Source organism: Carlito syrichta, unplaced genomic scaffold, assembly GCF_000164805.1.
Source record: "Carlito syrichta isolate Samal-C Ts95f unplaced genomic scaffold, Tarsius_syrichta-2.0.1 Scaffold314393, whole genome shotgun sequence".
Lineage (NCBI taxonomy): Eukaryota > Metazoa > Chordata > Mammalia > Primates > Tarsiidae > Carlito > Carlito syrichta.
The window spans coordinates 531,414-552,323 of record NW_007258489.1 but is presented as its reverse complement, the minus strand read 5'-3'; the positions used below and the strand labels follow the sequence as shown (position 1 = coordinate 552,323).

Genomic DNA, 20,910 nt, shown 5'->3' with positions numbered 1-20,910 from the left:
AAATTGCCTAGATACACCCACTAGATACATCATTTTGCTGAAGACTACACAGAGAGGCTGGTAAATTTCCACTGAACTACGTGGTCTGAGATTGATTGAATTCAAAATTTTAATCCCAGTTATATACAATATTCTGTGTGCTTCATGAGTCATACAGTAGTAAAGAGTCCAAGGAATTGCACATTTTGAGTTTTATAGAAGAGGTGCAATGAATATTTTTGTTTCATTAAAGCAGTTACATTAGGTAATTATGACTTTTTTCCCAGTGATACTTTTTCCTTGTTAATATTTATTGTCTTTTTCTACTTTTGAAATAAGCTCTTGGTTGCAAAATATCCAACTACTCTCCAAAGAGGGTATAGAAAAAGCCAGCCACAGACACAGCATGGAGAAGCCCACATATGAGGACAGAGAGCAGCAGCAGGTGGCAAAGAGATGGGAGGTGATTGAAGCAGTGGTTACAAATGTCCACAGGAAGCTAAACTATCCAACAGGTTATACCCCAGTGTTGGCACAGGTTAGACTAGTCACTACCTTGTCGAGTGGCCTCTGTGAGTTTGGATTCAGATTCTACAGCAATATAATTTCTTCCCGTAAAGAATTCTTGGCTTACACCACTCACAGGGTGACTGCAGGGTTACTGGATCAGTCTAATAGTTTTACAAAATGCTGTCTTAGACCTGATGGATGTATTGAAAGATCAGGAGCTCTTCACTTCAGTGACAGCACATAATTGAGGTTCCTGGTTGGATACATAACTCTGCCAAAATCCAAATGCCATTAGTGAGATTCAAGGATTGGTACAGCATGTCCTGTCCTTCCACATTCCTCTAGGCAATAGTATAAACATTGTTGTTCTGCAACCTGTTGGAAACAATGTCAGCATTTAAATGACCTTTCTTAATCGGGAAACTAAAGTTCATTTTCACTGGGAACATCCTTTCACGTTGCAAGGAAGACCTAGTGCTCCATTTCGCCGTTTTCTACAAGAAGCATATTGGGAAGAGGCAGATAAAGTTGAAGACATCGGTGTTTTTCACAGCCACCTGCAGGTTATTCAGAGGTTCCATCTTCATGACTGGGCCCAAAGTGTTGAGAAGCAGGGAGTCACCAATGCTTTGGTTTGGCATCAGTGGTGTTTGGATGGCCAGAGAAGTGATAGGGATGACACCAAAGTTATTCTTATTAAACTGGGTTGCAAAATCGGTCATGTTCTGCAGAGTTTTAGTGGTGAAGTTCATTTCCATACGTTAATAGATGTACCCTTGGCAGTGAGTTCCTGAAATTTGCAACCCTTTAGCTTTTACCACAGGTTGCCAGACAGCCTTAGGAGCCACATCTCTACCAGGTGCCATCCCTATTCCTTCAGAGAGTTCAAACAGGTCATTCAGACATTCAGATACTGCTGATCACAGCAGGTGAAGGTGAATCAGCAAAGGTTGCAGGCACTGATGGATGAGATGAAGGATTGTCCCATCAGACTATCTAGTCCTCCTCACAAGAAAGTCACTACTTCCATCTTCATGGAGGATACCTGTGGCGCATTGCCTGGTGAAGGTTTAAGAGATCTCCTAGAAGATCACCTAGAGAGAGGATAACCTGAGGTTGATCTAGGTTGGTGACAGTGGTGGTGCCTATAGGGCTGTCACTTGCATCAGGTCTTCCATGATGAATTGACAAGTATTTGGGATGAACTTCCATGACTTCTTTCCACAAAAGTATTAGGAGGCTTATGATACACAGAGGCCAAAGAATGAATGTGGCAGATTAGCTCATCCAGTAGAGTTGGTTCAATAAGGTCTGTTTCCTCAGAGATCAGTGGCTTCTCAGGCAATACTACTTTTTTGGTCATGACAGGGTCAATTGAGAGAAGACACTAGTGAATATAGCCCCAGTCTCAAAGGTCAGGATTATAAGAATCCTGTGTTGCCAAACTTAAGACCTGCTTGACCAGCTCCTATGTTTCTGATGGTTTCTTGAGAAAAAGCTTCATTATGGCAGTAAACCGAGTGAATTTCACCTGAGTGATTTCATCATGAAAACCTTCCAGGAAGTTCTCTAGTAACGCATCTGCATTGTCAATTATTTCAGCATATTCTCCCATAATCCACATCATAGTCATCATAACCACTCAAGCATCTGGTTCATCCAGCAAATCTAAGTTCTCACATAGAGTGGCAATGATATTTTCATACTTATTGGGGAATTTCCAGAACATGTCCCTGATGACAACAGTTGCTTCATCATATAATTTCCTTTGGTCTGGATTAGATCAAGCAATGTGCTTACACATCACTCTGCAGATTGCCCTACCTTGATGGCACACGGTCCAGTGGCCCACATAGCTTTGTGAAGAAAGTCAACATCCACCTCAGTGTCATATTCCTTCAGTTCTGCCAGAACCTGAGCAATGTTGACTTGAGATGTCACACCAATCATGATGTCAAACTTCTCTGGTTTAGCATAGATGGGATCATTGTACTTCACAAAGAAGACTGATTTCCTGCTTTGAGATTTCAGGTCTTTTCTAGACAATTAGGTTGATGTCCCTCAGAACTATATCCTGAACTTCTGGCTCCCCAGAAAGCAAAGTGACAAGTGGAGGGACTAACTTTTTCAGCAGCATATTGTGGTAGTCAGAGTCCTTGGGTAACAACTCTAGAAATGTCATTAGGACTTTTACCACTGAAAGCACCACTGAGTTGGCAAAGGATAGCCAGGAAGTCACATGCTTATAGATGCTCTGAATCTCCCAGTCATCTTTAGGGTTGTAGTTAGACAAACAGTTCAGGATGAAAATCTGGCTCCATTCAGTGCACTCATTCTGGGCAACTTAATGTTCTGTGAATTCAGATCAAATAAGTTGATGTTTGGGTGAGACTCACTGATTTCAGATAATGCTACTACAGCATTAGCCACTACCAATGTATTTGAATCTACTATGAGATTCTGTAGAGAATTCAGAAATCCCTGATCTTCCACCAAATGGGTATAGATATCATGGAGTTTTGCTATGCAGACCGCTGCTGGTTTTCAAACAAGCATTTGTGCAGGGGCTCACAGAGATACTTTGCAATTTTCCACATCCAGTCAGAACCCAGATGCACCCCATGGTTCTGACTTCCAAACCCAAATCAAAGGACTAAGATCTTCACAATCCTTCACAAAGCTGTTGACAGTCATGATGGTCATGTCTGGCTACTCTTGATGTAGTTCATCAAGTAGAAGTACATGAGCTTCTTTAGTTTCAGGTTGTCAATCTGCATATATTTCACTACATCTGGAAAGAGAATGCTAACATCCTTCCTCACGATCATAGAGGCAATCACTTTCTTCACAGCCTCCTTTCTTTTTTCTCTCTTTCCATTATTGAGTTCAGCTTTTAATTCAAAGATTTCTCCTTTTTTATAGGTTGTGAAATACTTGAAGTCAGTCATGACTTTGGATCTTAATGTGCACCAAAAGCAAGCGCAGAGATGGCAGCAGTAGCCAGAGAGCACAGCCCAAGTTGTGTTGTAATGGTTTCCTCCCTGTTCCCATTCTTTCTTAGGTAATTATGCTTTAAGTCACCAGATTTTGTGTGTGTGTGTGTGTGTGTGTGTGTGTGTGTGCACACGTGCATGCATGTAGGAGAAATGTGAAAAAATTTAAACTAATTGTGACAAATATTGTGAACATTTTAACATAAATAAAATGCCAGTTCAGAACAAAACACAATATTATGTAAGCATTTCTCTCATATCAGGATGCTCCTTAGTGTACTACATGAGAAATTAATTATATTAAAATGCTTAGTTGCCGGGCTCAGTGGCTCAGCCTGTAATCCCGTGCTTTGGGAGGCTGAGGTGAGTGGATTGCCTGCATCCGCAGGTTCAAGACTCACCTGGACAACTTGGTGAGACCTCATCTCTACAATAAATCAAAAAATCATCTGGGCATGGTAGTGCGTGCCTGTAATTCTGGCTACTCGGAAGGCTGAGGTGGAAGGATTGCCGAAACACAGTGGGTCGAGGTTGCAGTAGCCGGAAGCGGCCACTGCACTCCAGTCTGGGCGACAGAGTGAGACTCCAACTCAAAAAAAAAAAAAAAAAAGCTTAGTTTTCTGCTATACAATAGTTGCAGATGAATGAGTCTATATATGTTACAAATGATTTTTCAAACAAAATGATTGTCACAGAGATTCTAAAATGTTTGACCATTGTCAAGACAGGTAAATGATGTGAGCAGAAAAATGAACTTTTTATAATAGCTGGCTTTTAGAAATTAAAGTTGACCTCTCCTTTGGAGACAATGTAATTTTTTCTTCAAATTTTTCAGAGCAACAAAGATAAAGTTATTTTTCCTTTTCAGTAGCATCATTGTCTTTGCTTAATTCTGCCTTCCAGTAAATATAACTACTTTAAGTAGTCTCTATTCATTCAAAAGTCAATCATTCCTTGATATGTTCTATTATATACCTAGGATTTGAGAATACAAACTGAAAGAATTCCTGCCTTCAAAGAATTCATAATCTATTTGGTGAGAAACACAAAAGAGTAAGAGTATTACAATCCAGTGTGGTGCATGCTATGATAGATGTGAGCCCTGGTTGTTAACATAGTACTCAATAAAGGAACTCTTCCCAGAATGGTGGGACTTGGATAGAGTTCTTAGAAGAGGTGACATTTATATGTTTATACTAAGCCTTGGAGTACATTTACTCAGTCTTAAGATTGCCAGGGACAAATCAGGGATTATACTTTCTACTGTGTTAAAAAGTATAGATGGTATTCTATTCAGAAAGCAATCTATTTTATTTTATTTTATTTTATTTTATTATAGATATGTGGGGTACAAGTCAGGATTAGCTATACAAGTAGGCTGCGTGAAGTTGAAATTTGGATCTCCAACTGGTCCTCACTTGTCCTAGTTTAGAACGAGGTACTCTTAGTGATGCTATATGGCTCCCTCTCCCCTGGCAGTATCCATCAACTGTTGCTCCCTCCCTTGTGTTAATGTAATTAATGTGCAGGACCCACTTATGAGTAAGAACATTCAGTATTCAGTTTTTTGTTTCTGTGATAGATCACTAAGTATGATGGTCTCCAGCTCCGTCCAATTTGCTACAAATTTCATGATTTTGTTCTAATACCCCATTGTGTGTATGTACCACATTTTCTTTATCCAGTCCACTTTTGATGGGCAGTGGGGTTGGTTCCATGTTTTTGCTATTGTGAACAGTGCAGCTATAAACATGCATGGGTGAGGGTCTTTTTGACAGAACAATTTATGTCTCTGGGTATATTTCCAGAAGAGGTATTGCTGGATTGTATGGAAAGTCAATATGGTCTTTAGGAATTGCCCCACTGTTTTCCATAGAGGTAAAACTAGTCTGCATTTCCACCAACAGTGTAGAAGTATTTCCTTTTCTCTGCACCCTTGCCAGTATATCTGTTGTTTTTTTTATTTACTGACGTGGGCTAGTCCTGCTGGAGTTAGGTGGTATCTCATTGTAGTTTTAATTCACGTTTCTCTGATAATTAGCGAGGCTGAACAGTTTTTCATGGAGCTGTTGGCTGTTTGTGTATCCTCTTTTGAAAGGTGTCTATTAATGTCTTTTCCCCACTTTTTAATAGGGTTGGGTTTTTTTTTGTTTGTTCGCTTGTTTGTTGTCCTTTCAACTTGTTTGAGTTCCTTGTAGATCCTGCATGTTAGGTCTTTGTCAGAAATATAAGTAACAAATATTTGTGCCCATTCTGTGAGTTGTTTCCCCACTCTCTTGATGGATTCTTTCGCTGTGCAAAAGCTGTTCAGTTTGATGAGGTTCCACTTGTCTATCTTATCTTTCATGTCATTTGCTTTTGGGGATTTGATCAAGAATTGATTGCCTATTCTAATATGCCTAAGAGTGTTGACTACATTTTCTTCTAGGATTCTTATAGTTTGAGGTTTTACATTTAGGTCTTTGTGTGTATATAACAATAGGTAGGTAGGGGTTTGTGTCAATCTTCTGCATGTGGTCAGCCAATTTTCCCAGCACCATTTGCTAAATATGGTCTCTTTTCTCCAGAGGTTGTTATTGGTGGCTTTGTTGAAGATGAGTAGTTGAGACATCGAGTTTTTGCTTCCGTAATCTCTGTCTTGTTCCATTGGTCTATGTGTCTATTCTTGTACCAGTACCAGGCTATTTTGGTTACTATAGCCTTGTAGCAAAGTTTAAAGTCTGGAAGTGTAATACCTCCTGTTTTGTTTCTTTTGCTGAGGATTTTTTTGTGCGTATGTGGCTATTTGTGCTTTTTTTGTTTCCATGAATTTCTGTATTGTTGTTTCCAGGACTGAGAAAATGATGTTGGTAATTTGATGTGCATTACACTGAATCTGTAGATTGCCTTGGGAAGGATGGACATTTTGATAACTGATTCTTACAATCTATGAGCATGTAATATTTTTCATTTGTTTGTGTTATCCTTAATTTCCTTGAGCAACATTTTATAGTTCTTGTTCTAAAGGTCTTTCACTGCTCTGGTTAGGTGGATGCCAAGTTATTTCATTTTTTGGTGTCTATTTTGAATGGGATTCTGCCTATTATTTGGCACTCTGCTTGTTGCTGGTGTATAGATATGCAGTCCATAATTTTATTTTTCTTTATAACTGTGTAGTATTCCAACTTGTATATGTACCACATTTTTTTATCCAGTCTAGTTTAGTGGATAGCGCAGTTGGTTCCATATTTTTGAGACTGTAAATAATACTGCGATAAACATGCATATGCATTTGTAGAATGATTTAAATTCCTCCGGGTATATTCCCGGAAGTGGGATTGCTGGATCATATGCAAGGTCAGCTTCTAGTTCTTTTAGGAAACACCACACCGTTCTATAGAGGTTGAGCTAGTTTGCATTACCAACAGTGTAGAAGCAATCAATTTTCTCTGAATCCTCACCAGCATCTGTTGTTTTTTGTTTTATTAACAATGGCCATTCTTACTGGAGTTAGGTAGTATCTCAAAGTGGTTTGATTTGCATTTCTCTGATGATTAATGAGGTTGAGCATTTTTTCATGTATGTGTTGGCTGCTCGTATGTCTTCTTTTGAGAAGAGTCTATTCGTGTCTTTTGCCAATTTTTTAATGGGGATTTTTTTTTCTTTCCACACATTTGAGTTCCTTGTAGATCCTGGATGTTAGACCTTTGTCAGATATGCAGTTGGCAAATTTTTTTTCCCATTGATGGTTTCTTTTGTTTTGCAGAGACTTTTTAGTTTGATGAGGTCCACTTGTCAATCGTAGGTTTTTGGCAACTTTTGCACTTCTAATTGTGTTTATTTGACTTTCTCTTTTTTTTAGTCAATCTGGCTAGGGTGTCCATCGATCTTATTTATCTTTTCAAAGAACCAGGTTTTTGCCTTGATAATTTTTTCTGTGATGTTTTTATCTTCTATACCTTGCAGTTGCAACTTTATATTGGTGATCTAGATTCTTTTTCTGAAATTAGCATTTTGGTGGTCTTGCCTTTTAGCTCCTTTGGGTGTAATGTTGGATTGTTTACTTGTGATCTTTCTGTTTTCTTGATGTATGTGTGCAGTGCTATGAATGTTTCTCTTAAGACTGCTTTCATGGCATCTCAGAGATTCTTATAAAACTTGTCTTCATTTTCATTTGTTTCCAGGAATCTTTTTATCTCTGTCTTAATTTCCATGTTGACCCAGAAGTCATTCAGTAGTGTGCCGTTTAGTGTTCATATCTTTGTATGTTTTGGGGAGATTTTGTCTGTCGGTGGCAATATTTATTTTTATTTCACTGTGATCAGAGAAGATGCATGATATTATTTCTATTTTTTGAAATTTGTTTATGCTTTATTTATGTCTGAGTATGTTCCATGTGCTGATAAGTAGAATGTATACTCTGTAGTTGTTGGGTGAAGTACCTGTAGATGTCTGTTAAGTCTATTTGGTCAAGCATAGAGTTAAAATTCTGAATCTCTTAATTGATTTTTTTTTAGCCTCAATGATCTATCTAGAGCCATCAGTGGGATAGTTAGGTCTCTAGTTATTACTGTGTGAGGGTCAATATCCTCTCTTAGTTTCCTTAGTAGCTGATTTATAAATCCTGGTGATCCTGTGTTGGATGGACAAATCTTGCTGGTTGACCGAGCCTTTTATCATTATCCAGTGTCCTTCTGTATTGATTTCACTTTTGATGGCTTGAAGACTGTTTTGTGTGACATTAGAACAGTTATTGCTGCCTTTTTCTGATCTCCATTCACCTGAAGGTTCATTTTTCAGCTTTCAACTTTGAGTCTGTGGGAGTCCTTTGCAGTGAGATGAGTTACTTGGAGGCACAAATTGTTGGATCATGCTTTTTATCCAGTTTGCCACTCTATGTCTTTTCAGTGGTGCATTTAGTCCATTCATGTTCAAGCTGATTATTGAAATGAGAGTATATCCTGTCATAGGGCTCTTAGAAGGCGACCTTTTTAAAACTTTTGCATTTATATATATGTATTTTCATTTTTGTGGGTGCTCTGTGTCCTTTGTTAGCTCTGTGTTTGTCTATACTCTTGTGAAGTGCATGACTGTTCTTTTTCTTTCAGTGTTCAACACCTTTTTGAGAGTCTCCTGAAAGCCTGGTTCTCTTAGAGACTGGATGTCTGGGAAGGATTTTAACTCTCCATCACTGATGAAACTTAGCTTGGCTGGATAGAAAATTCTTGGTAGAAATTGTGTATCTTTAAGAACATTAAAAATTGGATTTTAATTACTTTGGGCTTTTAATATTTGTGCAGATAGGCCTGGAGTGATTCTGAATTGTCATCTTTGATAGGTAGTCTTACATTTCTGTCTTACTTCCTTTAGGACTTTTTCTTTCATATCTACTTTGTATGGGCAGATTATTATATGTCTAGGGGTTGGTCTTCTCATGTGATGCCTTATGAGGATTCTCTGAATCTTTTGTGCTTGAAGGGTTGAGTCTCTGGTGAGATGAGGAAAGTTTTTTTGGGTGACTTCATGGAATACTTGTTCCAAGGTATTCTCTGCTTCCCTTTCTGCTTCAGGGATACCAGTCAGGAATAGGTTTGGCTTCTTGACATAATTGCACGTCTCTTGGAGGTTTTGCTTCTTCTTTTTGAGTTTTTTTTTTTTTTCTTATGATTGGGTTATTTCCATATTTAGTTTTCCTGCTCTGAGATTCTTTCCTCTGCTTAGTTAATTCTCCCTATGATGGAGTTCTTTATTTCCATTATTTCAGAATAGGCTTTTTTGAAGTTGGCCAACTCTGTTACAATTTCATTGAATTTTGCTTTTAGTGATTCTGTCTCTTTTTTTGACCATCTCTTCCATATCAGCAAAACTTTCCCTTTTGAGGAATTTTTTCATCCAGGAAACAATAAAAAGTCACTGGGGCAAGACTGGGTAAATAGGGAAGGTGGGGTATGGGAGTAATGCTATTTCTGGTTAAAAAAAAATGCTGAACACTCAGCGTGGAGTGTGCAGGTTGTTTGTGTAAATCACCCATCATACAAAAGGCAAATGTTTTGAAAGAATCTAAAAAAAAATAACTGAAGCTGGACACAGCCTCTTACAACAGGCGATGGCAAGCAGAGAAGTATGGGAGCAGGCTAAAGAAAGGGCTCATTTTTACTAAGTAGAGTGAGAAGAAAAGAGGCTGGGACTGACTGAATTCCTAGAGTAAGACCCTCCATATTTTGCACAAAGAATGAGATCTTGTATTCAAAGGTTAAATATTTTATTACTCTTCATTATAATAATTTGAATCGCATGTGCATGATTGATTCATCTGTGTCCTGTTTCTGCTTTGAGTCAATCAGAATCTCAAGGATAGGACTTTACATTTCATGTTACCTAGGCTAATGGCCACTGTATTGACTGTACAGATATAGAAACTTTTCATCATTGCAGACCATTCTATTGGTCATCACTAGATGGGATTTTCATGATCCAAGTCACCCATAGTGAATTGTCTTTTTATACCCTTGTACTCGCTTTAGATCTGAGCTGGTGACCACACAAGGGGAAACCCTTAAAAAACACAAAATTTATTTATAAAAAATTGTGTTTGTATTCTTACATGTTTAAACTTCAGTCACCATCAAAGTACTGTCCAGTTTTTTTGTTTATGTCTTTTGTTATACTTCACTGGCTAGTGTAGTCTCTGTTATGGTAGGTAGAGATGACAGTGGCATTCACTCACATTTCCAACTTGACTCTTAATAAAATGCTTCTTAGTTATTACCATGAAGAATATTACTGGCTGCAGGATTTTCTTATCCTATATGAAGTTAATTCATGTTTTCTTATATTTCTAGTTTTCTGAGTACATATTTTTTTGAAATTATGAGTTATTTTTCTTCCTCTGTGAAACAATTTCATGATATTTATCCTTTAATCTATTAATGTGTTGATATTATCCCTCTTGCTGTGGCTCCTTGCTACTAAGATGATGATAATGATGATATTTATCAGCAGGAATGTACAGGGCATCCACAGAGCACTACATGCTCCTGGCAATATGCCCCTCCCTTCGCCTCAATGCTATCATTGGCAGAATTAAAGAGGATGCCAAGAAAACTCCAGGTGCTCCTGGCTGGTGTCTACCACCCACATAATTCCTTTCTCATGACCACTATCTGCCAAAGAGTCTACTTCTCAAAGGAAGCTGTAATAAAACTAATTATTCACCCTTCCTCCAGGAAATGACCAACAAGGTGAATTCTTTCATGTCTTATGTTTCTATTTAACTCAGTCACCACCAAGCCCAAGACTTCAAGGCCATCACACATCCCTTGAACTCTTATTCATACAGTTCTGCACAACTTTATCTGATATATGTTCTCTCACTTCGATATCCTTAAACACCTCTACTCTGGACATCTCAAAATCTGTCATCATCAGAATCTCCTGTGCTTTTCTCTGGAACCTCCTTTCACTTTCTTTCTCTGTATGAGACTTGGCTGTCTCTGAGGATACTGTTTCCCCTAAAGTTCTTTCATGCATGGCTTTTCCTTAACCACTGATCTTGGAGGTTAGGGTAGCATCCTCCTTACTCTTTGTTGTCACTTCCAATGTGCTGTTTCTCACTTATTCCCTAATCCTCACTGTAATTCTTTGAAAACGTGTGTCATCAAATTTCGCCAGCAATATCCCTCCTTGTTTTGATGAGATACTGATAATCCTGTCAATAGCCCTTTTTATGACGTTGTTATTTACCTTAAAGGCAGTGCTTCTTTCATAATTCATGTGATATAAACATTCATGATCAATATTCTTCAAGGATTATGATCCTCAGTTCTATAGCATCCTTACCTTTAATGATCTTACTTTTCCTTCCAACTAGTCTGCCCATGCACAAAATTATGCTCTATGTCTTGTGATTACTAATAGTTGTATGCTTACTTAATTCAGTTTAAAACTTTGCACTCACAAGACAGTCTCTTATGTTTATACCTCAGACCCTTACCTTGAATTCAACAATGTTTTGACTCCATTATGACCTCCTATTCCAACCCAACTATATTTACTTTCTGTCATCCTTATCATGTCATCAGTTTCCTTCTTACCAAAATTAGGTTCAATGATCTTTAACTATAACCACTGTTTTGAATATGCTCTCAACTCTTTTGTGCCTTTTCTCTTCCATTGGAATCTGCTGAAAAAAGGATCCTAAACTCTACTAAAATCCAACTGTAAATCATATCACTCTTTATTTCTACTAGAAGTAACTTGTAGTCTAAATAAAATCCTGACTATTGTTGTACTTTTAAAAATGTTATTATACATATATGTATTCCTTTATAAGTAATGACTGAGTCATGAAATTTGGGGGGCTTGTTATCAATTTGTTCTCTGAGAATTATAGTCTTTGAGATGGATATTTGCATAGGGTTGGTTTAGTCTTTGAGATGGATATTTGGTTTACTGGGGAATGATTTTGGAAACTATAAGGTAGTGATGGAAATAGAATTATGGAGAAGAAGAAATGGGAGAGAGAAAAATAGGGTTACAATGCAGATGCAAAGGAGAACTCAGCTAATCTAACTGCTCTGTGGTTAGGTTAACCCTTCAGTTATTTCACATATTTAGGAAAGGATTCTGGACAAGATTCCTTTATATCCTTCATGTCAACAAGTCATTGGATAATAGCTGCCTCCAGGAAGAAGTATAACTTTGTCCAAGAGCAATTTCTGAAAAAGAATTTAGCTGTGATCCATCAGAAAAAAGCAACACTCCCAATAGATAGGTGTCTAAATGCTTTGGTCCTCAAGGGTAATAATTATGACACTCCATGCAATATAGAATATAATCTACAACTTTATGACTTTAATTCACTTTCATCACTGGATAAGTCTATTCCTTCTGGCAACATTTCCTAGAGAATCAATATCATGATCTTTTAAAGGTAAATTTTTATTTATTTGGTTGGTTGTTTATTTGTTTGAGTCAGAGTCTCCCTCTGTCACCTAGGCTGCTCATTGTAGCCTTGATCTCCTGGGCTCAGGCAATCTTTCCACCTCAGCTTACAGAATGATTGAGACTACACATGTGGGCCACGATGACTAGCTAATTTTTTGATTTATTGTCGAGACAGGTCTTGCTATGTTGCCCAGACTGGTCTTGAACTCTTGGGCTCAAGCAATCCTCCCACCTTGGCCTCCCAAAGTTCTGGGATCGCAGGTATGAGCCAGCAAGCCTGGCAATCTTTTTTCTAGGTAATTTTTATAAGAAAATTTTGGATTAAAATCACAACTGGTTCTCATAATCTTTCTCCTTCATTACTGTGGTATCATAGAAGGACATTTGATCTTTGTTACCCAGTTCTAGGCACAGAGCTCCTTAAGAAAGCTTGAACTTTCCTGAATGGTAGCAGTGTTAGAAAAATCTTTTGTTTAAATGAAGTCACAGTTAGAAGTTCCCTAATAGTTTTAGGATGAAAACTTGTTGCCAGAAATACCAAATTTTAATTAGAAGATTGTAACTTTTGTCCCCATTCTCCATCTGTAGTCCTTGGGGAAGAGAAAGAAGTTGGTGACTGAAATAATCACCAATGGTCAATGATTCAACTGATTATGCTATGTGATGAAACCTTCATAAAAACTCCTAAATAATAGGGTTTTGAGAGCTTTACAGTAGAAGAACAAATTTACATGTTGAGAAGCTGGTTTACCACAACTCCATAGGTTCAGAAGCTCCTAAACTCTTAATCCTTCCAGTCTTCATCCTATATATCATTTCATCTGGTCATTCTTTTGAATTCTTTATAAAAAACTGGTAAATGCAAGTAAAGTAACTTTCTGAGTTCTGTGAGCCATTCAAGCAAATTATCAAACATGAGGAAAGGGTCATGGAAATCACTGATTTTTAGCTAGTTGGTCAGAAGTTAGGATAGGTGACCCAGGACTTGTGACTAGTGTCTGAAGGATGAAAAGTCTTGTGAGACTGAGTTTTTTAACTTGTGAAATTTGACACAAACTGTGGGTAGAATTGTCAGAAATGAGTTGAAGTATTGGACACCCAATTATTGGCTGAGTGTTTGAAAAATGACCTTGAAAAATGACCCTATATTTAGTGTCAAGAGAGAAAAAAATTTCTTAATTGTCTTCTACGTTTTCCTCATCTTTGGCTAGTACCACTGTTTGATTAGATGGCTTCCTTGGTGGAGTAATCCAGACTCTTACCCCTGAGAGATTTGAGCCCGTAATCACTATGATCTTCTTCTGTCATAGTTGCTGCATTTTTCCATTTACTATCAAAATTTGGTAGAATTTAGCCACAGATGCTTGGTAGAGCACTTAAAGATCATTGATATAAAGTACATACTATGGTACAGAGAACAATTTTCCATTCTTGCAGTGAGATCCTGTGTCCATGTGGTAAACATTCTGTAGGCCTTTGGATGGTATTGTTGTCAGAGTTCCCCTAGGCAAGGCAGAGAAAAACATAAGCACAAGATTTACATATTTTAGTCAAGAGAAATTACTGCCTCTTCCAGAAGAAAATTAAAAGTGGACACACAAATGACAAGTTAGCAAAACAGCTTTGTTGTTGATATAGAAAATGTTTTACAAGAAGAGCAAGCCAGCCACAACATTCCCTTAAGCCAAAGCTTAATTCAGAGCAAGATCTTGACTCTCTTCAATGATATGAAGGCTGAGAGAGATGAGCAAGCTACGGGAAAAAAATTTTGGAACCAGCAAATTTTGGTTCATGACATTTAATGAAAGAGCTGTTTTCATAATCAAAAAGTGCAAGGTGAGGCAAGTGCTGATGTCAAAGCTACAGAAAGTTATTCAGAAGACCTAGCTAAGGTAATTGATTGAGGTGACTACAATAAATAACAGATTTTGAATGCAGAAAAACAGTTTTATATTTGAAGAAGATGCTGTCTAGAAATTCCACAGCTAGAGAAGAGAAGTCAATGCCTTCAAAGTTTCAAAGTACTAGCTGAACCCCTTACTAAGGGCTAATGCAGTCAGTGGCTTTAAGTAGAAGCCATTACTCATTTACCATTTCAAAACTCCCAGGGCTCTTAAGAATGATGCCAAATCTGCTCTACCTGTGCTTTACAAATGGAACAACAAAGTCTGTATGTTAGCACATCTGTTTACAGTTTGGTTTACTGAATATTTTAAGCCTACTATTGAGGACTACTGCTCAAAAGAAAATGGTTCCTTTCAAAATGTTACTGCTCATTGACAGTGTACTTATCAACCAAGCACTCTGATGGAGATGTACAAAGAAGAATATTGTTTTTATGTCTGCTAATACAACATCCATTCTGTAGCCCATGGAAAAGGAATAGTTTTGACTTTCAAGTTTTATCATTTAAGACAGACATTTCAGAAGGCTATAGCTTCCACTGGTGGTGATTCCTCTGGTGAATGTAGGAAAAGTAGTTGAAAATCTTCTGGAAAGGATTCACCATTCTAGATGTCATTAAGAACATCCACAATTCCTGGAAAGAGGTCAAAATATCAACATCAAGAGGAATTTGGAAGAGGTTTATTACAAGCCTTACAGATGACTTTGAGGGGTTCAAGATTTCAATGGAAAGTAATTAAAGATATGGTAGAAACAGCAATAGAACTGCAATTAGAAGTAGAGTCTGAAGATGTGACCAGATTGCTGCAATCTCATAACAAAACTTACATGGATAAGGAATTGCTTTTTATAGATTCACTGAAATAAGTGGGTTTCTAGAAAAAGAAATTATTACTGGTGAAGATGTTATGAACACTGTTGAAATGACAACTGTTGAAAGTGGCACCCTAATTAGTGAGTAGGTACTAGAAGAGCAAGCCAGTCACAACATTCCCTTAAGCCAAAGCTTAATTCAGAGCAAGATCTTGACTCTCTTCAATGATATGAAGGCTGAGAGAGATGAGCAAACTACAGAAAAAAAATCAACATCAAGGTAAGACCCTCACCAGCAAAAAGATTATGATTCATTGAAACCACAGATGATCATTAGAAATTTTTAGCAATAGAAAAATTTTTTTTGGACAGGCATGGTGACTCGCACCTAAAATCCCAAAACTTTTGGAGGCCAAATTGAGAGCATTGCTTGAGGCCACACCAACCTGGGCAACATAAAAAGACCCCATCTCTGAAAAAAAATTAGATTATCTAGTTGTGGTGACATACTCCTGGAGACCTAGCTATGCAGGAGACTCAGGCGAGAAGATTGCTTGAGCCCGGTAGTTCAACAGAGTGAGAACCTGTCTCCTTAAAAAAGATAATTTTTGAAATTAAGGTAAATATATTGATTTTTCTTTTGACAGAAAACAATTTGACATTTAATAAACTACAATGTATACATACTGTGCACTAAGAAACCAAAACATTTGTGTAATTTATTGCAATATTTACTTTAATGTGGTTGTCTAGAATTGAACCTGCAATACAGTATTTGCAACCAATGCTACACAGCCTTGAAAAAGAACAAGGATTTCTAGGAAGATGGTGGTGTAACCAGTTGGACTGTGCAAGTCCCTGTGTGTGTGAGTGATTGTATGGATAATTCTGCATGTGTTTCTGTGTGTAAGTGGGAGTGTGAGAGGGTGACTGAGTAGAGACTTGAGAACAAGTGGCTGGGGTCCTCCTAGTGAAGCTGCTGGTGCCACAGCTGCTCTGCTTGGACCCTAGTGCTTCCTGGAACATAGAAGCTGAGCGCTATTTTCTAAAATCAAAAGAACTTTTCCCGGCAAGAATTGCTGGAATGATTGCCAACCCTAACATCACAGTGCTGGCCTGAGTGCTGGCAATAAGGGCCATGGAAGGAGTACAGGGAGGAAACCTGAGATAAAGTCCCAAGTAAACAGCAGGGAGAAGCCACATTGAGCATGGACTGGGCTCCAGAGCCCTGCTACCAGGTCCTGAGATCCAGAGACTGTGGTAACTGCTGGAGAGGGAGCTATTGGCCCCACTGGTGACAGGAACAGCAGCTGGCAGAGAAACTGACCGGACACTCTAATGCCTGGACAGAGAAGTGCTCCAGGGCACCCTCTTCAGAACAGCACAACTGCATCTTGAGAGCAGGTACTATCTCTGTGTTGCATTGGGGTTGCTCTTTGCAACCACATAGAACTTTGTTTCCAATACATAAGCCCTGGTGAGTAATGACAAATGCGGAGCCCCAGATGATCCACCCTCCACCCTGAGCTAGTGCTGGGCGATAGATGCAGACAGCAGAACTGCCCAAAGAGGAAACTGGTGAGCGCCTAACTGACTCCCTCCAACCACTCGCAAGAAGTGGATAGAGACTGGAAGGGCAGAACAAAGACAAGAGGCCCCATTCCCATGCTGTGAACTGGATGCCCTTGGAGCTATGACAAAGCTGGAAGAGAAAGGAAGAGGTTGAGATCCTGAGAGATGCTGTGTTAAGTTATTTGATCACCCTTCCCTCACATGGGCGTGCTATGGCTACCAGTTGCAGGCAGCAGGAGGTGAAGATTCCAACATCTTAGGTTCCAACAGCCATTAGAGAACCTGCAGTAATAGCCCTGCAGTCACAGAATCTGTCACAAGAGGGAGCCCCTCCCTCTCAAAGAGACATATAAAGCTGATAACACTACATCAACTTTTTTTTGGAGGGAGTATTTGTTTGTTTGATTATCTCATTTGGTTGGCTGTTGGTTGGTTTTTTTTCTTTTCTTTCCTTCCCCTATTTCTCTTTTTCTGCTATTTCTTTTTTAAATGTTTTTTATTTCTCTTTTTCTTTCCACTTGTTCTCTCTTTCTCCTCTTTTCTGTTTTTTCTCTCTTTTCCCTTTTATACCCTGTCTTGGACACAGGGCTATGCAAGCATATCCACTATAAGGTCATACTATGGATGAGATGAAGAGTGAGTCCCAGAAGTCCCATTCACCAGATAGCAAATATTATGACTTGCCAATAGATTCAGAATTCTTTCAGCTCTCCACCACAATCTCTAGTAAGTGCTGAAAATTGCAAAGAGACTGCACAATGCCTCACCCCAGCCCTACTTCATAACTGAACAAACCCAGTACCCTGGTTCAAGTAAGGACAAAAAGTAGAGCAAATATCAGAAGTGGCTGCTTCTCCATTTTCCACTGAGTGACGGAATTAAAAAGAAAAATAAGAGAACCGCTACAAATGAAGAAAAACCAACAAAAAACTGCTGGTAAACATCAGAGTCCCAACAGAGTCAGTGGTAGAAAGAACACCTACCAGGCATAAACAGTGGAAATCTTTCAAAAGGACACTACCCAGAAGTTACTTACAGAAATCAGAGAACTGGTGGATAGAATGAATAAAAATCAAGAAATGCAAGGACTAAAACTAAATGAAATTTTAATGGAGTTAGATAGGCTCAGGAAGCATATGTAGAAATAACAGAAATAAAGAACTCAATCCAATAAATAAACTGACTAGTATGGGAAGCAGAACTGACCAAGCAGAAGAAAGAATCTCAGAGCTGGAAGACAAAAATATGGAATTAACCACGTCTGTTAAAAATATAGGAAAAACCTTAAGAAGAAAAGAGGAAACTCTCCAACATATGTGATTTTATCTAGAAACCAAACCTACATCTGATTGGAATAACTGAAATAGGAAGAAAAATGGAAAATACCTTGGAACAAACATTCCATGAGATCACTCAAGAAAACTTCCCTCATGTTGCCAGAGGGATGACTATACAAGACATCCAGAGAAACCCTGCAAGACATCTTATGAGAAGACTAACCCTTAGATGCATAGTAATTCATCTACACAAAGTAGGTATAAAAAAAAATCCTAAAGGCAGCAAGAGAAAAATGTCAGACTAACGGTCTGATTTATCTGCAGAAACACTACAGGTCAGAAGGCCTGGACCCCAATCTTTGATGTTCTCAAAGCTAAAAAATTTCAACCAAGAATTTCCTACCCAGCCAAGCTAAGCTTCATTAGTGATGGAGAATTAATATCCTTCCCAGACATCCAATCCATAGAGAATAATATGCTTCTTTGAGACCAACTCTACAGGAGATGTATAAAAAGGTGCTGTGCACAGAAGAAAGAAACAAAAGAAAGATCACATTCGTCACAAGATCACAAATAAACACACAAGCAGCAGAACACACAGCATACTCACAAAAATGAAAATACATATATGAACACAAAAGCTAAATGAAAACAAAACAGCCTTATAAAATCATGACGTCAGGGATAAACTTTCACATTTTAATAATCAGCCTGAACATGAATGGACTAAATGCATGACTGAAAAGACATAGAATGGTAAACTGGATAAGAAAACATAATCCAGTAATTTGCTGCTTCCAGAAAACTCATCTCACCACAAGGCATACAAAATCAAAGTTAGAGGATGGAAAATAAATTTTCAGGCAAATGAATCACAAAAGAGGCAGGAGTCATAATCTTAATTTCAGACAAAATAACCTTTAAGCTATCAAATACTTAAAGAATAAAGGACACTACATAATGATAAAAGGTTTGATCCATCAACAAGAAATATCCATCTTAAACTGCCAGGAGCTGCAATCACTAGTAAAAGTAAGGTAAAAGGGACCTGAAAACAGGAAAAACGCCGGCTGGGAGCAAGACCCCAGTAAAATGCGGCCATGACGGAGGCAAAGCCCCATGGATCCTGTTGACGGACCTTCCCTAACTTTGAAGGATTGCGTGCATAGGCTTGAGAATGTTCCCTCTTTAATTGAGATAATAGATGCACAAATGGATGATGGCATTTGACAGCAAAAATTATACATAGGCACATTGGAGGTGAGATTGCAGCAAAAAGGGTGCCCCTTAGGGTGTGTAAGGATGTTTTTCGGTAACAGCAGGAGGCCAAGAAGAACGAGTCGACCACTTTCTCATAAACAACAGACCCCAGCTGAGAGATGGTGGAAAACAACCGTTTGAGATTTAAAAAAAAAATAGGTTAAGATATTTTAGAATTAAATAAGTAGTTTAATGAAGATAGAATTTAGAATATTAATAATAAGATAGTAAGATGAGATAAACTAGTAAGATAAGAGATACATAATAGTATAAGTGATAGTTAAGAAAATATAGAGACATAAGAATAGAAATAAGGTTAATAGAAATAAATATATAATAATAAGTAAGTTAAATAAGACTTAAGGTTAAGGTTTAGCTTTATAGGGTAAGGATATTATAGGCCTATAGTAGTAAATAGTTAAGAGAAAGTTAGGAAGAAAACCAGGACGTTCATAAATGTTTGACTTAAGATAAACACCATCTGTGGTTGAAATTGTTAAAGGTCAACCTTATTGTGAGTGAAAAAAGGATGTACGTGGGCATTTGGTTAGCAACATAAGATACATCTGTGGGTACAGGGCTGAGTGGAAAACCTATATAAGCTTGTGAAAAATAAATAAAAATTGGCAGAGTCTTGAGCTCTCCCCAGGAAGACGATTCCTGTCATTTTCATCTTTTCTTTTTCGCCGCTTCCCGTTTCTCCCGTCTCAAGCCCTGACTCTCTCCTGGAGCTGGACTTCAGCACTAAACATGAATGCAACCAACACAGGAGAGCCAGTTTTATAAAACAGCTACTAAGTAAATTTTAAAAAGGTATTGACTCTAACATTATCATAGCTGGGGACCTAAATACCCCACTAACAACCCTAGATAGATCATCAAGGCAAAAAAGTCAGCAAAGAGATCCCGAACCTCAACTAGACATTTGACAAATGGACTTACAAGATAGACCACATCCTCAGACATAAATCAAACATAAATAAATTTCACAAGATTGAAATACTGTCATGCACCTTCTCAGACCACAGTGGAATAAAAATAAATGTCACCATCACCAAAATTATCCCAAAACCCACAAAGACAAGGACACTAAAAATCATAATGCTGAACAACTCCTGGGTCATAACAGAAATAAAAACTGAAATTAAAAGATTCCTGGAAATAAATGAAAATGAAGAAACATCTTACCAAAACATCTGGGATACCATGAAAACAGTACTAAGAGGGGAATTTATATCTCTACAAACACACATCAAGAAAATAGAAGGAGAAAAGTTGTCAGCCTAAAAAATCACCTAAGGGAGCTGGAAAGATAAGACCACCAAAATCTAACTTCAGCAGAAGAATCCAGATCACCAAAGTAAAAGCTCAAATACAGGGCATAGAAGGCAAAAATATCAAAGGAAAAAAAATCAACAAAACAAAAAGTTGCTTCTTAGAAGGGTAAACATGATTGATGAACTCCTAGCCAGAATGACTAAGAAGAAGAGAGATAAAGCCCAAATAAACACAATAAGAAAGCAAAAGATCAATTCACAACTGACCCTGAAGAAGTACAAAAGATATCAGAGATTACTATGCACATCTGTATGGAAACACACTTGATAACCTAAATGAAATGGAGGACTTTCTAACATGACACAACCTCCCAAGGTTGAAACAAGAAGAAATTGAGA

At 38.0% G+C, this 20,910-nt stretch overlaps 1 pseudogene; it reads right to left on the bottom strand.

Moving 5' to 3' along the window:
- Positions 1–659: 659 nt before the first annotated feature.
- Positions 660–3,454, bottom strand: LOC103274111 (annotated as a pseudogene).
- Between the last annotated feature and the right edge of the window lie 17,456 nt (positions 3,455–20,910).